We start from the raw sequence: 21066 nt of genomic DNA, 5'->3' as shown, positions 1-21066 counted from the left end.
GCTCTCTTTTCACCAGCTTATAGTTTGCTTTGTTTAGAAAAGCTTTTAAGTTTAATTAGCTCTCATTTGTTTATTTTTGCTTTTATTCTCATTATGCTGGGGGGTGGGTCATAGAGGATACTGCTGTGGTTTATGTCAGAGAGTGTTTTGCCTATGTTTTCCTTCAGCAGTTTTATAGTTTCTGGTCTTATGTTTATTTTTGTTTATTTTGAGTTTATTTTTCAGTGTGGTGTTAGAAAATGCTCTAGTTTCATTCTTTTACAAGTGGTTGACCAGTTTTCCCAGCACAACTTGTTAAAGAGATTTTCTTTTCTCCATTGAATATTCTGCCTTCTTTGTCCAATATAAGGTGTCCATAGGCGCGTGGATTTATCTCTGGGCTTTCTATTTTGTTCCACTGATCTATATTTCTGCCTTTGTGCCAGTACTATACTGTCTTGATGACTGTAGCTTTCTAGTAGAGCCTGAAGTCAAGCAGGTTGATTACTCCAGTTCCATTCTTCTTTCTCAATATTGCTTTGGATATTCAAAGTTTTTTGTATTTCCATACAAATTGTGAAACCATTTGCTCTAGTTTTGTGAAAAATAACATTGATAGCTTGATAGGGATTCCATTGAATCTATAAATAGCTTTGGGTATTATACTCATTTTCACTATATTGATTCTTCCAATCCATGAGCATGATATATTTCTACATCTATCTGTGTCCTCTTTGACCAACCTAGATAGCATATTAAAAAGCAGAGGCATTACTTTGCCAACAAAGGTCCGTCTGGTCAAGGCTATGGTTTTTCTAGTGGTCATGTATGGATGTGAGAGTTGGACTGTGAAGAAAGCTGAGCACCAAAAAATTGATGCTTTTGAACTGTGGTGTTGGAGAAGACTCTTGAGAGTCCCTTGGACTGCAAGGAGATCCAACCCGTCCATCCTAAAGGAGATCAGTCCTGGGTGTTCATTGGAAGGAATGATGCTGAAGCTGAAACTCCAATACTTTGGCCACCTCATGCGAAGAGTTGACTCACTGGAAAAGACCCTGATGCTTGGAGGGATTGGGGGCAGGAGGAGAAGGGGACGACAGAGGATGAGATGGCTGGATGGCATTATAGACTCAATGGGCATGAGTTTGGGTAAACTCCGGGAGTTTGTGATGGACATGGAGGACTGGCGTGCTGCAATTCATGGGGTCGCAAAGAGTCAGACACGACTGAGCGACTGACCTAACTAACTAACTAACTTGATTTCTTTCATCAGTGTTTTATAGTTTTCTATATATACGTCTTTTGTTTCTTTAAGTAGATCTATTTGTAAGTATTTTATTCTTTTCGTTGCAATGGTGAATGGAATTGATTCCTTAATTTATCTCTTTTTTCATTGTTACTGTAGAGGAATGCAAGGGATTTCTGTGTGTTAATTTCATGTCCTGAAAATTTACTATGTTCATTGATTAGCTCTAGTAATTTCCTGGTGGAATCTTTAGGGTTTTCTATGTAGAGGATCATGTCATCTGCAAACAGTGAAAGTTTCACTTCTTCTTTTCCAATCTGGATTCCTTTCATTTCTTTTTCTGCTGTGATGGCTATAGTCAAAACTTCCAAAATTATGTTGAACAGTAGTGGTGAGAGTGAGCACTCTTGGGTTTTTCCTGACTTTAGGGTAAACGGTTTTGATTTTTCACCATTGAGGATAATGTTTGCTGTGGGATTTTCTTCTATAGCTTTTATTACATTGAGGTACGTTCCTTTTATGACTGCTTTCTGGAGGGTTTTAATCATAAATGGATGTTGAATTTTGTCAAAAGCTTTTTCTGCATCTATTGAAATAATCATATGGTTTTGATCTTTCAATTTGTTAATGTGGTGTATTACATTGATTGTTTTGTGGCTATTAAAGAATCCTTGCATTCCTGGAATAAAGCCCACTTGGTCATGATGTATGATCTTTTTAATATGTTGTTGGATTCTGTTTGCTAGAATTTTGTTAAGGATTTTTGCATCTATGTTCATCAGTGATATTGGCCTGTAGTTTTCTTTTCTTTTCTTTTTTTTTGTGGCATCTTTGTCTGGTTTTGGTACTAGGGTGATGGTGGTCTCATAGAATGAGTTTGGAAGTTCACCTTCTGCAACTTTCTGGAAGATTTTGAGTAAGATAAGTGATAGTTCTTTGCTAAATTTTTGGTAGAATTCAGCTGTGAAGCCACCTGGCCCTGGGCTTTTGTTTGCTGGAAGATATCTGATTACAGTTTCGATTTCCATGCTTGTGATGGGTCTGTTAAGATTTTCTATTTCTTCCTGGTTCAGTTTTGGAAAGTTATATGTTTCTAAGAATTTGTCCATTTCTTCCAAGTTGTCCATTTTTTTGGCATATAAGTGCTGAAAGTTGTCTCTTAAGATCCTTTGTATTTCTGTGTTGTCTACTGTGATTTCTCCATTTTCATTTCTAATTTTGTGGATTTGATTCTTCTCCTTTGTTTCTTGATGAGTCTGGCTAATGGTTTGTAAATTTTATTTATCTTCTCAAATAATCAGCTTTTAGCTTTGTTGATTTATGCTATGGTCTCTTTTGTTTCTTTTGCATGTATTTCTGCCCTAATTTTTAAGATTTTTTCCTCCTGCTAACCTTGGGGTTCTTCATTTCTTCCTTTTCTAGTTGCTTTAGGTATAGTGTTAGGTTATTTATTTGATATTTTTTCTTGTTTCCGAGGTAAGCCTGTATTGCTATGAACCTTCCCCTTAGCTTTGCTTTTACAGTGTCCCATAGGTTTCAGGTTGTTATGTTCTCATTTTCATTCATTTCTATGCATATTTTGATTTCATTTTTGATTTTTTCTGTTATTTGTTGGTTATTCAGTAGTGTGTTGCTCAGCCTCTATATGTTTGAATTTTTAGTAGTTTTTTTTTTTTTTTTTAACTTTTTTCCCCTGTAATTGAGATCTAATCTTATTGCACTGTGGTCAGAAAAGATGACTGAAATTATTTCAATTTTTTGAATTTACCAAGGCTAGATTTATGGCCCAGGATGTGATCTATTCTAGAGAAGGTCCCGTGTGCCCTTGAGAAAAAGGTGAAATTGATTGTTTTGGGGTGAAATGTCTTATAGATATCAATTAAGTCTAGCTGGACCATTGTGTCATTTAAAATTTGTGTTTCCTTATTAATTTTCTGTTTAGTTGATCTATCCATAGGTGTGAGTGGGGTATTAAAGTCTCCCAGGATTATTGTGTTATTGTTAATTTCTTCTTTCCTAGTTGTTAGCATTTGCCTTACATGTTGTGGTGCTCCTATGTTGGGTGCATATATATTTATAATTGTTATATCTTCTTCTTGGATTGACCCTTTGATCATTATGTAGTATCCTTCTTTGTCTCTTTTCATGGCCTTTATTTCAAAGTCTATTTTATCTGATATGAGTATTGCTACTCCTGCTTTCTTTTGGTCTCCGTTTGCCTGAAATAACTTTTTATAGCCCTTCACTTTCAATCTGTATGGGTTCCTTGTTTTGAGGTGGGTCTCTTGTAGACAGCATATATAGGGGTCATATTTTTGTATCCATTCAGCCAGTCTTTGTCTTTTGGTTGGGGCATTCAACCCATTTACATTTAAGGTAATTATTGATAAGTATGATCCCATTGCCATTTACTCTTTTTTTTTTTTTTTTTTTGAGTTCCAGTTTATACACCTTTTCTGTGTTTCTTGTCTAGAGAAGATCCTTTAGCATTTGTTGAAGAGCTGCTTTGGTGGTGCTGAATTCTCTCAGCTTTTGCTTGTCTGTAAAGTTTTTGATTTCTCCTTCATATCTGAATGAGATCCTTGCTGGGTACAGTAATGTGGGTTGTAGGTTTTTCTCTTTCATCACTTTAATGTGTCCTGCCATTCCCTTCTGGCCTGAAAAGTTTCTATTGAAAGATCTGCTGTTATCCTTATGTGAATCCCCTGGTGTATAATTTGTTGTTTTTCCCTTGCTTCTTTTAATATTTGTTCTTTGTTTTTGATCTTCATTAATTTGCTTAATATGTGCCTTGGGGTGTTTCACCTTGGGTTTATCCTGTTTGGGACTCTCTGGATTTTTTGGACTTGGGTGACTATTTCCTTCCCCACTTTATGGAAGTTTTCAACTATTATCTCCTCAAGTATTTTCTCATGGACTTTCTTTTTGTCTTCTTCTTCTGGGACTCCTATGACTCGAATGTTGGGGTGTTTCACATTGTCCCAGAGATCCCTGAGCTTGTCCTCATTTATTTTAATTCTTTTTTTTTCTTTTTTCCACTCTGCTTCATTTCTAGCATTCTATCTTCTACCTCACTTATTGTATCTTCTGCCTCCATTATGCTACTGTTGGTTCCCTCCAGAGTGTTTTTGATCTTATTTATGGCATTATTCATTATATATTGACTCTTTTTTATTTCTTCTATGTTCTTGTTAAACATTTCTTGCATCTTCTCAATTCTTGTCTCCAGGCTATTTATCTGTAACTCCATTTTGTTTTCAAGATTTTGGATCATTCTTACTGTCATTATTCTGAATTCTTTTTCAGGTAGACTCCCTATCTCCTCCTCTTTTGTTTGGTTTGATGGGCATTTATCATGTTCCTTTACCTGCTGAGTATTTCTCTGCCTTTTCATCTTGTTTATATTGCTGTGTTTTGGATGCTCTTTCTGTAATCTGGCAGTTTGTGGTTATTCTTTATTGTGGAGGTTTCTCCCTGTGGATGGGGTTGGACGAGTGGCTTGTCAAGGTTTCCTGGTTAGGGAAGCTTGCACCAGTGTTCTGGTGGGTGGAGTTGGATGTCTTCTCTATGGAATGCAATGAAGTGTCAAGTAGTGAATTTTGATATGTCTATGGGTTTGGCGTTACTTTGGGCAACCTGTATATTGAAGATTGGGACTATGTTCCTGCGTTGCTGGTGAATTTTCATGGTTTGTCTTGCTCTGGAACTCTTTGGCTCTTGGGTGGTACTTGGTTTCAGTGTAGGTATGGAGGCTTTGGGATGATCTCTTATTGATTAATGTTCCCTGGAGTCAGGAGTTCTCTGATGCTCTCAAATTTGGGGCCTAAGCCTCTTGTCTCTGGTTTTCAGTCTTATTCTTACAGTAGCCTCAAGACTTCTCCATCCATACAGCACCAATGATAAAACATCTGTGTTAATGGTGAAAAGATTCTCCACAGTGAGGGACACCCAGAGAAGTTCACAGAGTTACATGGAGAAGAGAAGAAGGAGGAGGGAGATAAAAGTGACCAGAAGGAAAAGAGGGGGAATCCAAAGGGGCAAGAGCATTCTAGCCATTAATCAATTCCCTATGTGCTGTCCACAGTCTGGAACCCTCAGATAGGTTCATGGAGTTACATAGAGAAGAGAAGAGGGAGGAAGGAGATAGAGGTGACCAGGAGAAGAAAAGGGGGATCAAAAGGAGAGAGACAGAGAGACAGATCTAGGCAGTAATCAGTTCCCTATGTGTTCTCCTCAGCCCGGAACACACATAGAGATTCACAGAGTTGGGTAGAGAAGAGTAGGGGGAGGGAGAAGATAGAGGTGACCTGGGGGAGAAAAGGGAGAGTCAAAGGGGGAGAGTGTAATCAAGCCAGTAATCACACTCCTAAGTAAAAATAGGTACTGAAGATTGGATTCGTAAAGGTACAAAATTGATAACAAATACCAAAAAGCAAAGATTAAAAATCTAGAGTAGGGGTTAGACTCTCAACAATACAATATAAAAAACAAACAAACAAAAGAGTCACGAAAATTTTATATATATATATATATATATATATATATATATATATATATATATATATATATATTTGTTTTAAAAACAGGGTTTTTTTTTGGCAAGGTAAGAGTAGGTTATAAAAATGAAATTTAAAGGAGTAATAGAGGACTTAAAAATTAAGAAAAAATAATGATAACAGTAGAAATATATCTAGGAATTACTCTAGAGCTAATTGCTGGCAGTGTGGGGTCAGTTCAGTTTCAGATAGTTCCTTGTCCCAGCTTATACTTTTCAAGATCTATAGGCCCCTTCCAGTGTAATCGGTGGGAACTACAGGGTTTTAATCTTTTCAACCATCACTTCCAAAGCAGTTACCTCTCTTTGTTTTGGCTTCTTCTGTTTGCAGGTCTCTTCAGTGTCTAATTTACGCCCTGACACAAGGGGGCGAACATGGTCACTTATTTATGCTCACTTTTCAGTCGTGGTGTGGGGAGGGAGGAACACTGCAAACAAATATCACTGCGTGTGTGGGCAGCCTTCACAGTCTTCACACTGGGTTTGCCCCCGTTCACGGCGTGTGTGCTTTCCCAGTCTACACTGCTCAAGTTCCAGGTTGCTCTACGTGTGAACTGTCTAAAGTGGACCCTGGCTTGTGTGCACTTCCCAGGTCTAAACCACTCAGGTTCAGGTTCCCAGGTACTCCCCAAAGGTGCAGACTCGGTTGGGCCTATGTTTCATGCCCTCCCCAGGTCCGAGCAGCTCAGGTGACCAGGTGCTTTGTGAGCGCACTCGCCTGGGTGGCATCTTATCACCTCCCCGGTCCCAACCGCTCTGTTTCCTTGGAGGCAGCGGTGCGTGTGTCTCTTCTGGTGAGCTGATTTCTGGCTGTGACCCTCCCAGCAGATGTCAACCGTTCAGAATCCCAGGAAGTCTTGGTTAGCAACCAGAAGCCTGATTGCAGTTTGGTAGAGGATGCCATCTCTGGGGCTGAGTTTGCCCCTTTCTGGCTCTGGCTGCTGCCTGCCTGCTTCCCTGCCTCCAGTGGGGGATGGGTCGATCTGCAGCTCTCCTTTGGTATTCCCGCAGTCCTTTGTTCTGTGAGCGACCCAGCAGTGCCTTAATTTAGGGCTTTTTGTGAAATAGTTCTCTCTCTCTCTCTCTTTTTTTCTCTCTGTCTGGTAAGCCTACAGTTTAGGTTGCTATCTCACCTTAGCTCCCTCAGATTGTCCTCAGGGCATTTAGGCCCATCCTTACCCTAACCAATGAAGCCTACTCCTCCTTGTTCAGCCCCTGCTTGCTGGTTGCGGATGTGAGCATCTGGGCTAATTCTCTGCTGCGAGTTGCTGTTAGGCATGTAATCTGTGGGTTTTATTTATTTATTTATTTATCCCTCCAGGTTATATTGCCCTCTGAGATTCCAAAACTCCCCACAGATCCACCGGTGAGAGGGTTTCCTGGTGTTTGGAAACTTCTCTTTAAAGACTCCCTTCCCAGGACGGGTCTCTGTCCCTAACTCTTTTGTCTCTCTTTTTTATCTTTTATATTTTTCCTACCTTCTTCGAAGACAATGGGCTGCCTTTCTGGGTGCCTAATGTTCTCTTCCAGTATTCAGAAGCTGTTTCTTGGAATTTGCTCAACGATCAAACGTTCTTTCAACGGATTTGTGGGGGAGAAAGTGGTTTCCCCGTCCTATTCCTCTGCCATCTTAGGACCGCCTCCCGTAATTGATTTTTATATATTGTTATTTTATTTTGCAGTCATGCTGAAGTTGTTTATTACCTCCAATAGTATGTGTTTGTGCATGCATGTGTGTATATCCTTAAGATTTTCCTTATTAAGCATTGTCTCACCTGCAAATAGTTTTACTTCTTTTCTCCAAACTGGATGCCTTTATCTCCTTTTCTTGCCAACCTGCCAGGCTAGAACTTACAACACAATGTTGAATAAAGGTGGAGAAGGCAGAAATACTTGTCTTATTCCTAATCTTAGTCCATTGTGTGGCAAAAGTCAGACACGACTGAGCAACTACAATTCCCAATCTGTGAGGAAAAACTATCAGTCTTTCACCATTGCATATTAAATAGTGTGTATTTTATTCTTCGATGCCCTTTATCAGATTGAGGAACTCCTTTTTTTATTCAGAATGTTCTAAGATTTTTACCATGATAGAATGCATGGTACTGCCAAAGATTTTCTTTATGTATCAAAATAATCATGTAGTTATTGTCCTTTATTCTATTAATATAGTAAATTAAATTTTTACAACTTTATTTGGAAACAATTGACATATAATAATGTGTGACTTTGTGTACACAATGTGAGAAATACACACACACACACATATCTAGGAACACATACCACAATAAAGTTAGCTAATGCAACCATTACCTCTCATAGTTACCAATATTTTTGTGTGTGGTGAGAAAACAGTGTTTACTATCTCAGCAACTTCCAAGTGTAAAATACATTGTTTTCAACTATAGTAAATATGCTGTACATCAGGTTCCCAGGACTCATTTGTCTTAGAATAGAAACTGTGTGCCCTTTCATCAAGATCTTTTCATTTTCCCCAAACCCAACCCCAGACAATCACCAACTTGCTCTGTTTCTATGAATTCTGCTTTTTCTTAACTTTCCACGTGTAAGGGAGAGTGTACAATACTTGTCTTTCTCTGTTTTACTTATTTCACTTAACATAATGTCCTCAAGTTTTACCCATGTTATTATAAAGTGCAGGATTTCCTTTTTTTGATGGTTGAATAACATAACAAACTTATATTATGTATAATTTATATTATGTATAAAATGCTTTCTTTATTGATTCATATGTAGATACACACTAAGGATGTTTGAGTGTTCTGGCTATTGTGAATAATGCTGCCAGTGAACATATGGTACTTCTGTAATTTAATATTTGAAGACTCTCCATACTGTAGAAATTTACATTTCTATCAACACTTTTCTCCATATCCTGGTCAGCACTTGTTATCTTTTGTCTTTTTCATAATAGATATTATAACAGCTGTGAGGTGATATCTTGTGATTTTGATTCCTATTTTTCTGAAGATTGGTAATGTTGAGCAACTTTCATGTACCCACTGGCAATTTGGATGTCCTCTTTAGAAAATGTCTATTTAGATCCTTTGCCCAATTTTTAATCAGAATATCTGTGGGTTTGTTGCTGAATTTTTTGATTCTTTATATATTTTGACTATCAGATATATGATATTCAAATACTTTCTCCCTTTCCATAGTTTTCATTTTTATTTTGTTGATCATTTCCTTTGCTGCTCAGAAGTGCCTTAGTTTGATGTTATCTCACTTGTTTATTTTCCTTTTGTTGCTTGTGATTTTGGTGTCAAATACAAAAAAGTCATTCTCAGGACTAATGTCAAGAGCCTTTCCCCTATGTTTTGCCAGAATCCCAGCCTACAGGCTTGCTTAGGGGATTTTACACTTGTCTTCTTGTGAACCAATTTACTTAAAATATCAGTTGCTGTATAAATTCTGTTCTCTAAGTCTTAACTTATTTCTGTTTCTTATAATTCATAAACACAGAAGCAAAATTTCTTGGCAATAGCAGTATTTTCAAGGAGATTTCATAGTATATGTAGATAACAGAAAGTTTAAATTCAGAATGCTATTTTAAAAATTATCAAATTTTTTGATCATTTCGTTTTAGAAATTAATTCATATTTGGGATCTACATAACCCTAGAGTATAAATGAACTGATCAAAGCAGTCTATAATCTTTCCAATATTGGTTTCCAAATATCATAATCTTATAAAATATCATTTAAATATAGAAAAAAAAGCCCCATAAATATATGAAAGTATGTGTATTCATAATTATATGCATATTCTTCCACACTAATACATTATCTTTAAAATAGCTCAGTTGGTATAGAATCTGCCTGCAGTGCAGGAGACCCCGGTTCACCCCTGGGTTAGGAGGATTTCCTGGAGAAGGGATAGGCTACCCAGTCCAGTACTCATGGGCTTTCTTTGTGTCTCAGCTGATAAAGAATCTGCCTGCAATGTGGGAGATCTGGGTTTAGTCCCTGGGTTGGGAAGATCCACTGGAAAAGGGAAAGGCTACCCACTCCAGGATTCTGGCTTGGAGAATTCCATGGGCTGTATAGTCCATGGGGTTGGAAAGAGTTGGACATGACTGAGTGACTTTCACTTTTGCTTTCAAAATATACACAAACAAAATATCAGTTTGAATAGTATTTTTTTCACTAAAAATATTAATAATAATCATTAAGAAAATTAGCAAAAACTTTGGCACTAGCATGTAACTGCAGTATAACTATATTAGCAGCAATGTATTTAGTGACAGCAATGTGACTGAATGTGACAAGTCTGATTAAATATGGCCATATGGCCGACCAGAGCTTGAAATAGTAGTAGGTGCTTCAGCTCTGCTATTATTTTGATATTTTATATCATCTGCAGAACATGGTTACTTTGTAGGGATCTTTTTAGTATATTTGTCTGTTTTGTGAGAGCTGCTTTAAATAAAAAGGTATTTTAACTTGCAAATCCACTTAAATAGGCACATGAGATCTGACCATATCACAATGTGCTGTAAAGGAATACATTTTCTTTGCCACTTCTGTTATCTTGGAAAGCTACAAATCTGCCCCCAGCATGCTGTGAGACCATATTGCATACTTTTGTGAAGGCATTAATATCAGTGAGCATAGAATATATTAGTAAAGAATACTTCATTATTATTTAGGTAAATAATAGGTACTAATTTTCGTCTCCATCTCAATAGATTAACTCAATGATGATACTACACTTTGAACTGGCTTCTTAAAACATAGACAGAACACTCTCTGACATAAATCACAGCAAACTCCTCTATGATCCACCTACCAGAGTAATGGAAATAAAAACAAAAATAAACAAATGGGACCTAATTAAACTTAAAAGCTTTTTCACAACAAAGGAAACTATAAGCAAGGTGAAAAGGCAACCTTCAGAATCGAAGAAAATAATAGCACACAAAGCAACTGACATAAAATTAATCTCCAAAATATACAAATAACTCATGAAGCTCAATACCAAAATATAAACGTCCCAATCAAAAATTGGGCCAAAGAACTAAACAGGCATTTCTCCAAAGAAGAAAACCGGATAGCTAACAAACACATGAAAAGATGCTCAATATCACTCATTATCAGAGAAATGCAAATCGAAACCACAATGAGGTACCATCTTACGCCAGTCAGAATGGCTGCCATCAAAAAGTCTACAATCAATAAATGCTGGAGAAAGTATGGAGAAAAGAGAACTCTCTTAAACTGTTGGTGGGAATGCAAACTAGTACAGTCACTATGGAGAACAGTGTGGATATTCCTTAAAAAACTGGAAATAGAACTGCCATACAACCCAGAAATCCCAGTGCTGGACATACACACCAAGGAAACCAGAACTGAAAGAGATACATGTACCCCAATGTTCATTGCAGCACTGTTTACAATAGCTAGGACATGAAAACAACCTAGATGTCCATCTGCAGTCGAATGAATAAGGAACTTGTGGCAAATATACACAACAGAATATTACTCAGTTATAAAAAAAGAAAACATTTGAGTCAGTTCTATTAAGGTAGATGAAACTGGAGCCTATTATACAGAGTGAACTAAGCCAGAAAGAGAAACACCAACACAATATATTAATACATATATATGGAATTTGGAAAGATGGTAATGATGACCCTATATGCAAGACAGCAAAAGAGACACAGATGTAAAGAACAGACTTTTGGACTATGTGGGAGAAGATGAGGGTAGTACGATATGAGAGAAAAGCATTGAAAGATGTATATTGCCTTATGTAAAATAAATGACCAGTGCAAATTCTATGCATGAAGTAGGGCGCACAACGCTGGTGCTCTGAGACAACCCAGAGGAATGGGGTGCGGAGGAAGGTGGGAGCAGAGTTCAGTATGGTGGGACACATGTACACCCATGGCTGATTCATGTTGATGTATGGCAAAAACTGCCACAATATTATAAAGTAACTAACCTCCAATTAAAATAAAGAAATTATTATTTTTTAAAAGCATTTTTCACTGACTTAAAATTTCCCACTTAGTAAGATTTGAGCTCTAGGTTTTGTTTTTTTTTTTTTCTTTTCCCTTCAATTCATCATTGATTAAAGAGATTTTGATATTTTATTATTTTTTAAAATAAATTATTCTCAAGAACCCTATATTAGGGAAGACATATTATTGGTAGGATATCAATTTTGAAAATGAGAAAACAAACTCAGACAAGTTAAAATATTGCTAAGGTACATCAGCAAATAAGAACTGAACTGGATTAGAAAAAAAGTGTAGTTTGGAGCCCATGTTGTCAAATGCTACAGGATACTATCTCTTCCTTTGGAAATTATCCAGTAAAGAATGGAGAAATTCATACTGAACTGACATATGTAATTCATGTGATATTTATAGCTAAAACAATAATAATTAATCATAATATTAGGGAGTGATCCTTACCATGTATTTATTATATGTGAAGTACTATAGTAAGTTCTTTACTGTATGTTTCTCATTTAATCTTTATTACAATCCTAAGAACTGAGTACTTTTGTCTTAGTCAACATGGACTGTCATAATAAAATACAACAGACTAGGTGAATTAAGCAATTAAAATGTTATTTTCTCAGTTTTGGAAGATAGAAGTCCTTAGCAAGGTATCAGCATGATTAATTTCTGGTGAGTATTCTCTTTCTGGATTGTAAATGGCTGTCTTCTCTCTGTATCTTCAACAGTTGGAAGACTAGGGTAGTGGTAGAGAATGCTCTCTGGCAGTCTTTTCTTGCAAGGGTACAAATATCATCATTAAAACCCTACTCTCAGGATTTTAGCTAAGCCTAATTATGTTTCAAAGGGTCGGACATGACTGAACGACTGAACTGAACTGAATTATGTAGCAAAGGCCTCATCTCCAAATACCATGACATTGGGAGGTTATGTCTGAACATATGAATTTTGGAGGGACACAATTCAGTCCATAACAACTCTTATTATTCCTATTTTACAGATGAAGAAACAAATCCTGGAGAAGTTTAAAACTCACCCAAATTCACTTAGTTTGTCAGTAGCTGTGCATGAACTAGAATATAGGCAATATGATGATGCATTGCAAGGTTCTATCCAAAATAAAGATCAAGAATTCAAATTACCTTATGAATATTATAATTATGTTAATAGGATCTACACAATAACTATCTTGAACCAATCAATTTACTTATTGCAAGGAAAAGCCTTTTCAAGTTGGTTGTTTGGTGTCTTGGACAAAATCTACTGTTGAATTAATTGAACTTTTCACTTTTAAAGGGATTACTTTTATTTCCTGAAGGCAGATTGGTAATACTAAGTATTCAGCCCATGTAATATGTTAAAATGTCTAGTCTACTAATCATGTCTGTAACTTTAAACACTAAGGCTTTTCTGGGCAGTCTTCAAGGATAAATCAAGTGTAATATTTTCCAGTGACTCACTTTGGCATTAATAATATGGATTTTGTGTCACTTTTTATCTGTGCCAAATAAAAATGGAGGTAACATTGACTCTAGCTTTTAGCAAAGGATCCAAAAGAAAAAATTATATGTCATTAGAGTAATGACAGAAAACACCAGTTCAAAGGATTGAGTACAAACTTAACGTTATGCTCAAGATACTCAATCATATTGAAAAAACAAAACGAAACAAAACACTAATTCAGTCATAAAAACAGTAATTTTGCTGCTGCTATTGTTTGTTTCAAGTGCATATGTCTACTGTTTGGCTTTTTGAAGATGATGAGGAAATAGAAGAGGATTAGTAGTAAAAGTGATTCCCTTAATGTGGTCCCCCAAAATATTGTTGCTCAGTCACTAAGTCATGTCCATCTTTTTGCTGAGCCATGGATCGCTCCCCTGTCCTTCACTATCTCCTGGAGTTTGCTCAGATTCATTTCCATTGAGTTTGTGATGCTATCTAACCATCTTATCTTCTGCTGCCCCTTCTCCTTTTACCTTCAGTCTTTCCCAGCATCAGGGTCTGTTCCAATGAGTCAATTATTTGCATAAGGGGGCCAAAGTATTGAAGCTTCAGTTTCAGCATCCCTCCTTCCTATATATATATATTCAGGGCTGATTTGCTTTAGGATTGACTTGCAATCCAAGAGACTGACTCTCAAGAGTCTTCTCCAGAACTACAATTTGGAAGTATCTATTTTTTTGCACTCAGACTTCTTTATGGTCCAACTCTCACATTCATACATTACTATTGGAAAAACCATAGCTTTGACTATTTGGACTTTTGCCAGCAAAGTGATGTCTCTGTTTTTTAATACACTGTCTAGCTTTGTCATAGCTTCCCTTCCAAGGAGCAACTGTCATTTAATTTCATGACTGCAGTCACAATCAGTAGTGATTTTGGAGCCTCAAAATGTAAAATTTGTCACTGATTCCACTTTTTCACCTTCTATTTGCCATGAAGTGATGGAACTGGATGCTATGATCTTAGCTTTTTGAATGTTGAGTTTTAAGCCAACTTTTTCACTCTCCTCTTTCACCCTCATCAAGAGACTCTTTAGTTCCTCTGCACTTTCTCCCATCAGAGTTGTATTATCTGCATATTTGGAGTGGCTGATATTTTCCCTGGCTGATTCCAGCTTGTGATTCATCCATCCTGGCATTTGGTATGATGAACTCTGCATATAAGTTAAATAAGCAGAGTGCCAGTATACAGTCAGCATCCTAATTCCTAGAACCTGTGTATATGTTACCTAACTTGACAAAGGGGTTTAATAGTAGTAGATGAATTTAAGGTTGCTAATCAGTGCACCTTAAAATAAGAAGAGTATCCATGTTGACTCAAAGTAATCACAAATGTCCTTAATAGTGAAAGAGTACTACAGAAGAGTCAGTCAGACTGATGTGGTATGAAGAATCTACAAACTCTTGCTGACTCTGTAGTTGGAAGGGGATCATTGGCCAAAAAGTAAAGATAGTATATATATATGCCAATTTATAAAAGCTTGTCTATAAAAACCAAAGCAAGATTCAGATTTCTCCTGAGACCCTCTAAAAAGAATTCAAACTAAGCCAAAAATCTTGATTTTACCTTAGTAAAACTGATTTTGGACATCTGATCTCCAGACTGTAAAATAGTGCATTTCTGTTAAGTCAATAAATATATGGTAATTTGTTATGACAAAGGGGCTTCCCTGGTGGCTCAGCAATAAATAATTTTCTTGCAATGCAGGAGCTGCAGGAGGCGTGGGTTCAGGCCCTGGGTGGAGAAGATCCCCTGGAAGAGGGCACGGCAACCCACTCCAGTGTTCTCGCCTGAGGAATTCCATGGACCAAGGAGCCTGGCGGGCTACAGCCCATGAGCTTGCAGAGAGTCAGACATGACCGAAATGACTTAGCATGCATACACACTATAATGGAAGTAGAAAATTGATACACATAAGGGTTGAAAAAATTCTAGGTCAACTGTTTGATATTCTAGGAAATTATTTTTTTAAAGGAGATTAGCTGTTTGATCGGAGAAGGCAATGGCAAGCCACTCGAGTACTCTTGCCTGGTGAATCCCACGGATGGAGGAGCCTGATAGGCTGCAGTCCATGGGGTCGCTAAGGGTTGGACACGACTGAGCGACTTCACTTTCACTTTCATGCATTGGAGAAGGAAATGGCAACCCACTTCAGTGTTCTTGCCTGGAGAATCCCAGGGGCGGGGGAGCCTGGTGGGCTGCCGTCTATGGGGTTGCACAGAGTCGGACATGAATGAAGCGACTTTCCAGCAGCAGCAACAGCTCTTTGATATTGATAGCTTACTGTATTCAAAGAATGGTGCCACTGGATTCATGGTCTCCAAAGGAGAAGATTTAACTTTGGGACCAAAGACAGTCACAGTCACTCAGAGCTTTGTGTAAATTTTATTAAAGTAACAGGGATAGAGAAAGCTTCCAACAAGAGGCACTGGAAGAGGGCAGGAGAGTATCCACCTCACTAGTTTAAGCAGGCACTATATACTTTTCAACAGGCTGCTGAGAATAGATAAAAATAATACTTCAAGGCTTTAAAGTTCCATTAGACTCTTTCCCAAAGCACACATCCTGAGATATCTTCAGTACAAACTTAGCCAAAAGCAATGAGTTCTGGATAACATGTTTCTGAATGAGATATACTATTTCTGTGAAACAGGTTATCAGGCAAAATTTGTTACAATTATAATTATTAACATAGAGTCCAAGAAAAGCCTTTCCATGGGTAAGACACTGTACTGTGTATTCATTAGTTCCAGACCTAAAGAAAGGTCAGTTCTTGGGCTAGATACACTGCTGAACAAGGCTTAAGCAAAGCATGAAAGAGAATGTTCAATTCAGTTCAGTTCAGTCTCTCAGTACTGTCCAACTCTTTGTGACCCCATGGACTGCACCACGCTAGGTTACCCTGTCCATCAACAACACCCGAAGCTAAATCAAACTCATGTCCATTGAGTCAGTGAGGTCATCCAACCATCTCATCTTTTGTTGTCCCCTTCTCCTCCCACCTTCAATCTTACCCAGCATCAGGGTCTTTTCCAGTGAGTCAACTCTTCCCATCAGGTGGCCAAGGTATTGGAATTTCAGCTTCAGCATCAGTCCTTCAAATGAATATTCAGGACTGATTTCCTTTAGGATGGACTAGTTGGATCTCCTTGCAGTCCAAGGGATTCTTACAAGTCTCCAATACCACAGATCAAAAGCATCAATTCTTTGGCACTCAGCTTTCTTTACAGTCCAACTCTCACATCCATAGATAACTACTGGAAAAACAATAGCTTTGACTAGATGGGCCTTTGTTGGCAAAGTAATGTATCTGCTTTTTAATATGCTGTCTAGGTTGGTCATAACTTTCCTTCCAAGGGGTAAGTCTCTTTTAATTTCATGGCTGCAGTCAACATCTGCAGTGATTTTTGGAACACCACAAAATAAAATCTGTCACTGTTTCCATTGTTTCCCCATCTATTTGCCATGAAGTGATGGGCCGAGATGCCATGATCTTAGTTTTCTGAATGTTGAGCTTTAAGCGAACTTTTTCACTCTCTTTCACTTTCATCAAGAGGCTTTTAAGTTCTTCTTTGCTTTCTCTCATAAGTGTGGTGTCATTTGCATATCTGAGATTATTGATATTTCTCCCGGCAATTTTGATTCCAGCTTGTGGTTTATCCAGTTCAGCATTTCTCATGATGTGATCTGCATGTAAGTTAAATGAGTAAGGTGACAATATAGAGCCTTGATGTACACCCTTCCCTATTTGGAACCAGTCTGTTGTTCCATGTGAAATTCTAACCATTACTGCTTGACCTGCATGCATATTTCTCAGTAAGCAGGTCAGTTGGTCTGGTATTCCCATCTCTTGAAGAATTTTCCACAGATGTTGTGATCCGCACAATCAAAGGCTTTGGCATAGTCAATAAAGTAGAAGTAAACTTTTTTCTGGAGCTCTCTCTCTTTTTCGATGATCCAACGGATGCTGGCAATTTGATCTTTGGTTCCTCTGCCTTTTCTAAATCCAACTTGAACATCTGGAAGTTCATAGTCCAGGTACTATTGAAGCCTGGCTTGGAGAATTTTGAGCATTACTTTGCTGGCATGTGAGATGAGTGCAATTGTTTGGTAGTTTGAACATTCTTTGGCATTGCCTTTATTTGGAATTAGAATGAAAACTGGCCTTTTCCAGTCCTGTAGCCACTGCTGAGTTTTCCAAATTTGCTGGCATAGTGAGGGCAGCTCTTTCACAACATCACCTTTTAGGATTTGAAATAGCTCAACTGGAATTCCATCACCTCCACTAGCTTTGTTCATAGTGATGCTTCCTAAGGTCCACTTGATTTCACATTCCAAGATGTCTGGCTCTAGGTGAGTGATCACACCATTGTGGTTATCTGGGTCATGAAGATCTTTTTTGTATAGTTCTTCCATGTATTCTTTCCACCTCTCTTAATATCTTCTGCTTCTGTTATGCCCATACCATTTCTATGCAGATAACGGTCCCATTGGGCGGGCTTTCCTCTGGGAGAGTGTGCAGGCAGTGCACCCCAGTTATGGAGTGCCCAGGGAGACTGCTGGCATGAATCTGGCAGGATGGGCCAGAACCAAGGCAAGCAGTTCAGCAAAGGCAGCTCAAGCATCTCATCCGACGTGAGTTCAAGTACAGATCACAGATGAACCCAAGCCCAGAAGAATGTGGCTTCCAGCGAAGATCAAAGACTTACTGAGTGTGGCCCCGCCCACCAGAACAAGACCCAGTTTCCCCCTCAGTCATTCTCTCCCGTCAGGAAGATAGAATGTTCACCTCCTCCTTAAAGGGCCTTGGACTGACTGCCTAAGCTTTAACTCTCTAAATATGATGATTTGAAAAATAAAATCAGAATATTTCTACATTTATACTGAGGTAAAGTCAAAAGGGTGATATATGAGTTGTAAGAAAATGTGAAACATAAAGTTTTAAATGCAACAACATACCTTAATATTATAAAATTTAAAAATAATTGTATGCAGCAGATTTAGCATTATGTATGTTTGATAAAATGTCACATTTTTATTGTTTTTTAATTAATTAATTTATTTTAATTGGAGGCTAATTACTTTACAATATTGTGGTGGTTTTTGCCATACATCAGCATGAGTCAGCCATGGGTGTACATGTGGTTTTTTTTTTTTTTTTGTTTGTTTGTTTGTTTTTTTTAAGATTACCTCATGGATCTTTCAGGGCATTTTGTCCATCCAGAAATGTTGCATCATCCTCACATCACTTTATCTCTTGATCATAATAAATCCTAATTTATCTTGGTTTCTGTACTTTTCCACCCCACCCCTGTCAAACTTTCTCCTCTCTCTCCCACTCTTTTCACACACACACACACACACACACACACACTCCTTTTGCACACATGAATACCAGAATATTGACTATTCAAGGATTTCTCTTTACTGAACGTCACATATTTAAATTGTCACATCATTCAAATTAGATCAAACCATAATAATGAAATAATGATTCTCTTCTCATTCATGCTTGTTTTTTGTTCTCTCATCTCTTTCTGTTCCTGTATTCGTCCCCCAAATGCTCAGACCCTGTCTTCTATCTTATATCCAGGATCCTGAGTCAGTTAAACAACAAGCTTTTCTATCTTTCCTTTCATCAAAATTTCTCAAAATAATCTCATTAACCAGAAACTCTTTGCTCCTCTGTGATTTAATTTTAAATTAAAGTAAATATAAAGTTTTGAGTAGTCAAATAAAAAATATATATAATTTTGAAATAAATATAATCTGCAGGTCCAAGAATTTTGAAATAAAATTTTTGGAAGCTAAAATAAATGTGCAATGAAGACCCATGTACCCTTTGCCAGCCCATCCCTAATGTTAGATTTTAACATAACTTTATTGCATAAGTCCTAAATCTGAAAATTTCTTTTAGATTGTTTTCTAAAAGTTTTACAGTTTTCTATTTTCGCATTTGGTCATGACTATTTTAAGCTTTTTTTTTTTTTTTTTGCCTATGCCTCCTCAATTGACTTGCTTTGTGCCTGTACAAAAATTAATGGGCTAAACTTTGAACTGGTATGTTTATGTGGGGTTCTAGTCTGTCCATTGAATTCTATATGTCTATATTTCACAGTATCGTGTCTTGGTTACTTCAGCTAATCAAACTTTTTTTTTTTTTTTAGGAAAATTTCATTTATTACTTCAACAATTTCTCTGATCTAATACCACTTTATACATTTTACAGAAAATAACAATAATTCCAAAGGAAGAGAAAGAGCAACAACTCCCCTCCCCCCACGCACACACCCACACACACATAGTGTACCACAAAGTTCCCAGGTATAAATTATCACAGGCAATATCATCTTTCCAAGTGGCATATAAACACTTTTGAATCTTATAGATACATTACCTTTCATGTCAGTTCTTCTTCAAACCAACATCCATACACAATTCCCAAATACTTATTAAAAACCAAATGTTTTGGCAGCTTAGTGAATTCGATTTCTTATTCCTTTTATTTCTTATTTTTGCTTAGTTTCTTCTCTGTGTTATAAAATGTACCTATGCCTATCTATATTTAATCTTATGTCCATTATGTGTTTCTAAATTCAATTAGACTTTTTTCTGAGTGTATTTAATTATAGCTTCATAGATTCACTTTAATGTTTTGTGCCTAATTTTTTTTTTAAATAATAATGCTTTTATTTACAAAAGTAAATAGTTTTGGAATTCCCTGGTAGGCTATCTGGGCTTTCACTTCCATGGTCCAGGTTCGATTCCTCATCAGGAAACTGAGATCCCTCAAGCCATGGAAGCATGGCCAAGGCGGGGAGGAGAAAATAGGTTATTTTCATTCTTATAATTAAGCAGTACATACTCACTGTAGAAAACATAAGAAAAAATCAAAAAGGAAATGAAAACCTCCCATAATCCTGTCACCCAGAAAACATAGTGTTAATACAATAAAATATATCCTCCCAGTTTGCCTGTCTTTAATTTTCTTTCTCTCAATAGACAGTTTGATATATAAATAGATAAAATTTTAGTAATAGGAATACAGAGATATAAATATAGAGATGCAGTTAATCGTTATTACTTTTAAATTTCACATTTGCAAATTTGCCTGCTTGTTACTATAGAAGAGCCTATTAGTGATGTGATATAAAGACTCTACCAACTGTTGGTGACTTTGAAGATGGAAGGGGACCATCAGCCAAAGAGTGCAGATAGACTCTACAACATGATGGCTTGTTCCCATCTGAGGTCAGAGAAGGCAATACTTTGCCTTGTTGTTTCAGCTTTCATGCAGGAAATATGCTTCCTTTTTGTCTACTTAGTTTCATGTTTCTCTAAGTTTTGCTCTCTGTTGGTTGTATTTCACTGTTTAAAATAGCAGTGAAGTGCTGTCTAGTGTTCATGAGTGCAAGAAAGCTGTGATGTACCTTATAGAGAAAATATGTTATAAAACTTTGTTTTCCTGTCTGTATATACAGAGGACCAACTATAAGTTATATGAGAAATTTTGACTGCGTGGAAGGTCAGCACCCCTAACCCCCATGTTGTTCAAAGTTCATGTTAAAGTGTCCTTAAAGAGAAACACACATAAAACAACCTTATGTATTGATCAGTTAACCTTAAAGAGAAACACACATAAAACAAGTTTATGTATCGATCAGATAACAAATATGTTTATGACCAGAGACTCATAGGAACCTAATCCTTTATTTTCCTTAGAAGCAATGTTCAATATATGCTAATTAAGCATTTGTTGCAAATTTATAGGACATGAATACTATGAATAATGAAAAC

The sequence above is a fragment of the Cervus canadensis genome, chromosome X (genome assembly GCF_019320065.1).
Source record: "Cervus canadensis isolate Bull #8, Minnesota chromosome X, ASM1932006v1, whole genome shotgun sequence".
Classification (NCBI taxonomy): Eukaryota; Metazoa; Chordata; class Mammalia; order Artiodactyla; family Cervidae; genus Cervus; species Cervus canadensis.
This window is presented reverse-complemented; position numbering follows the sequence as displayed.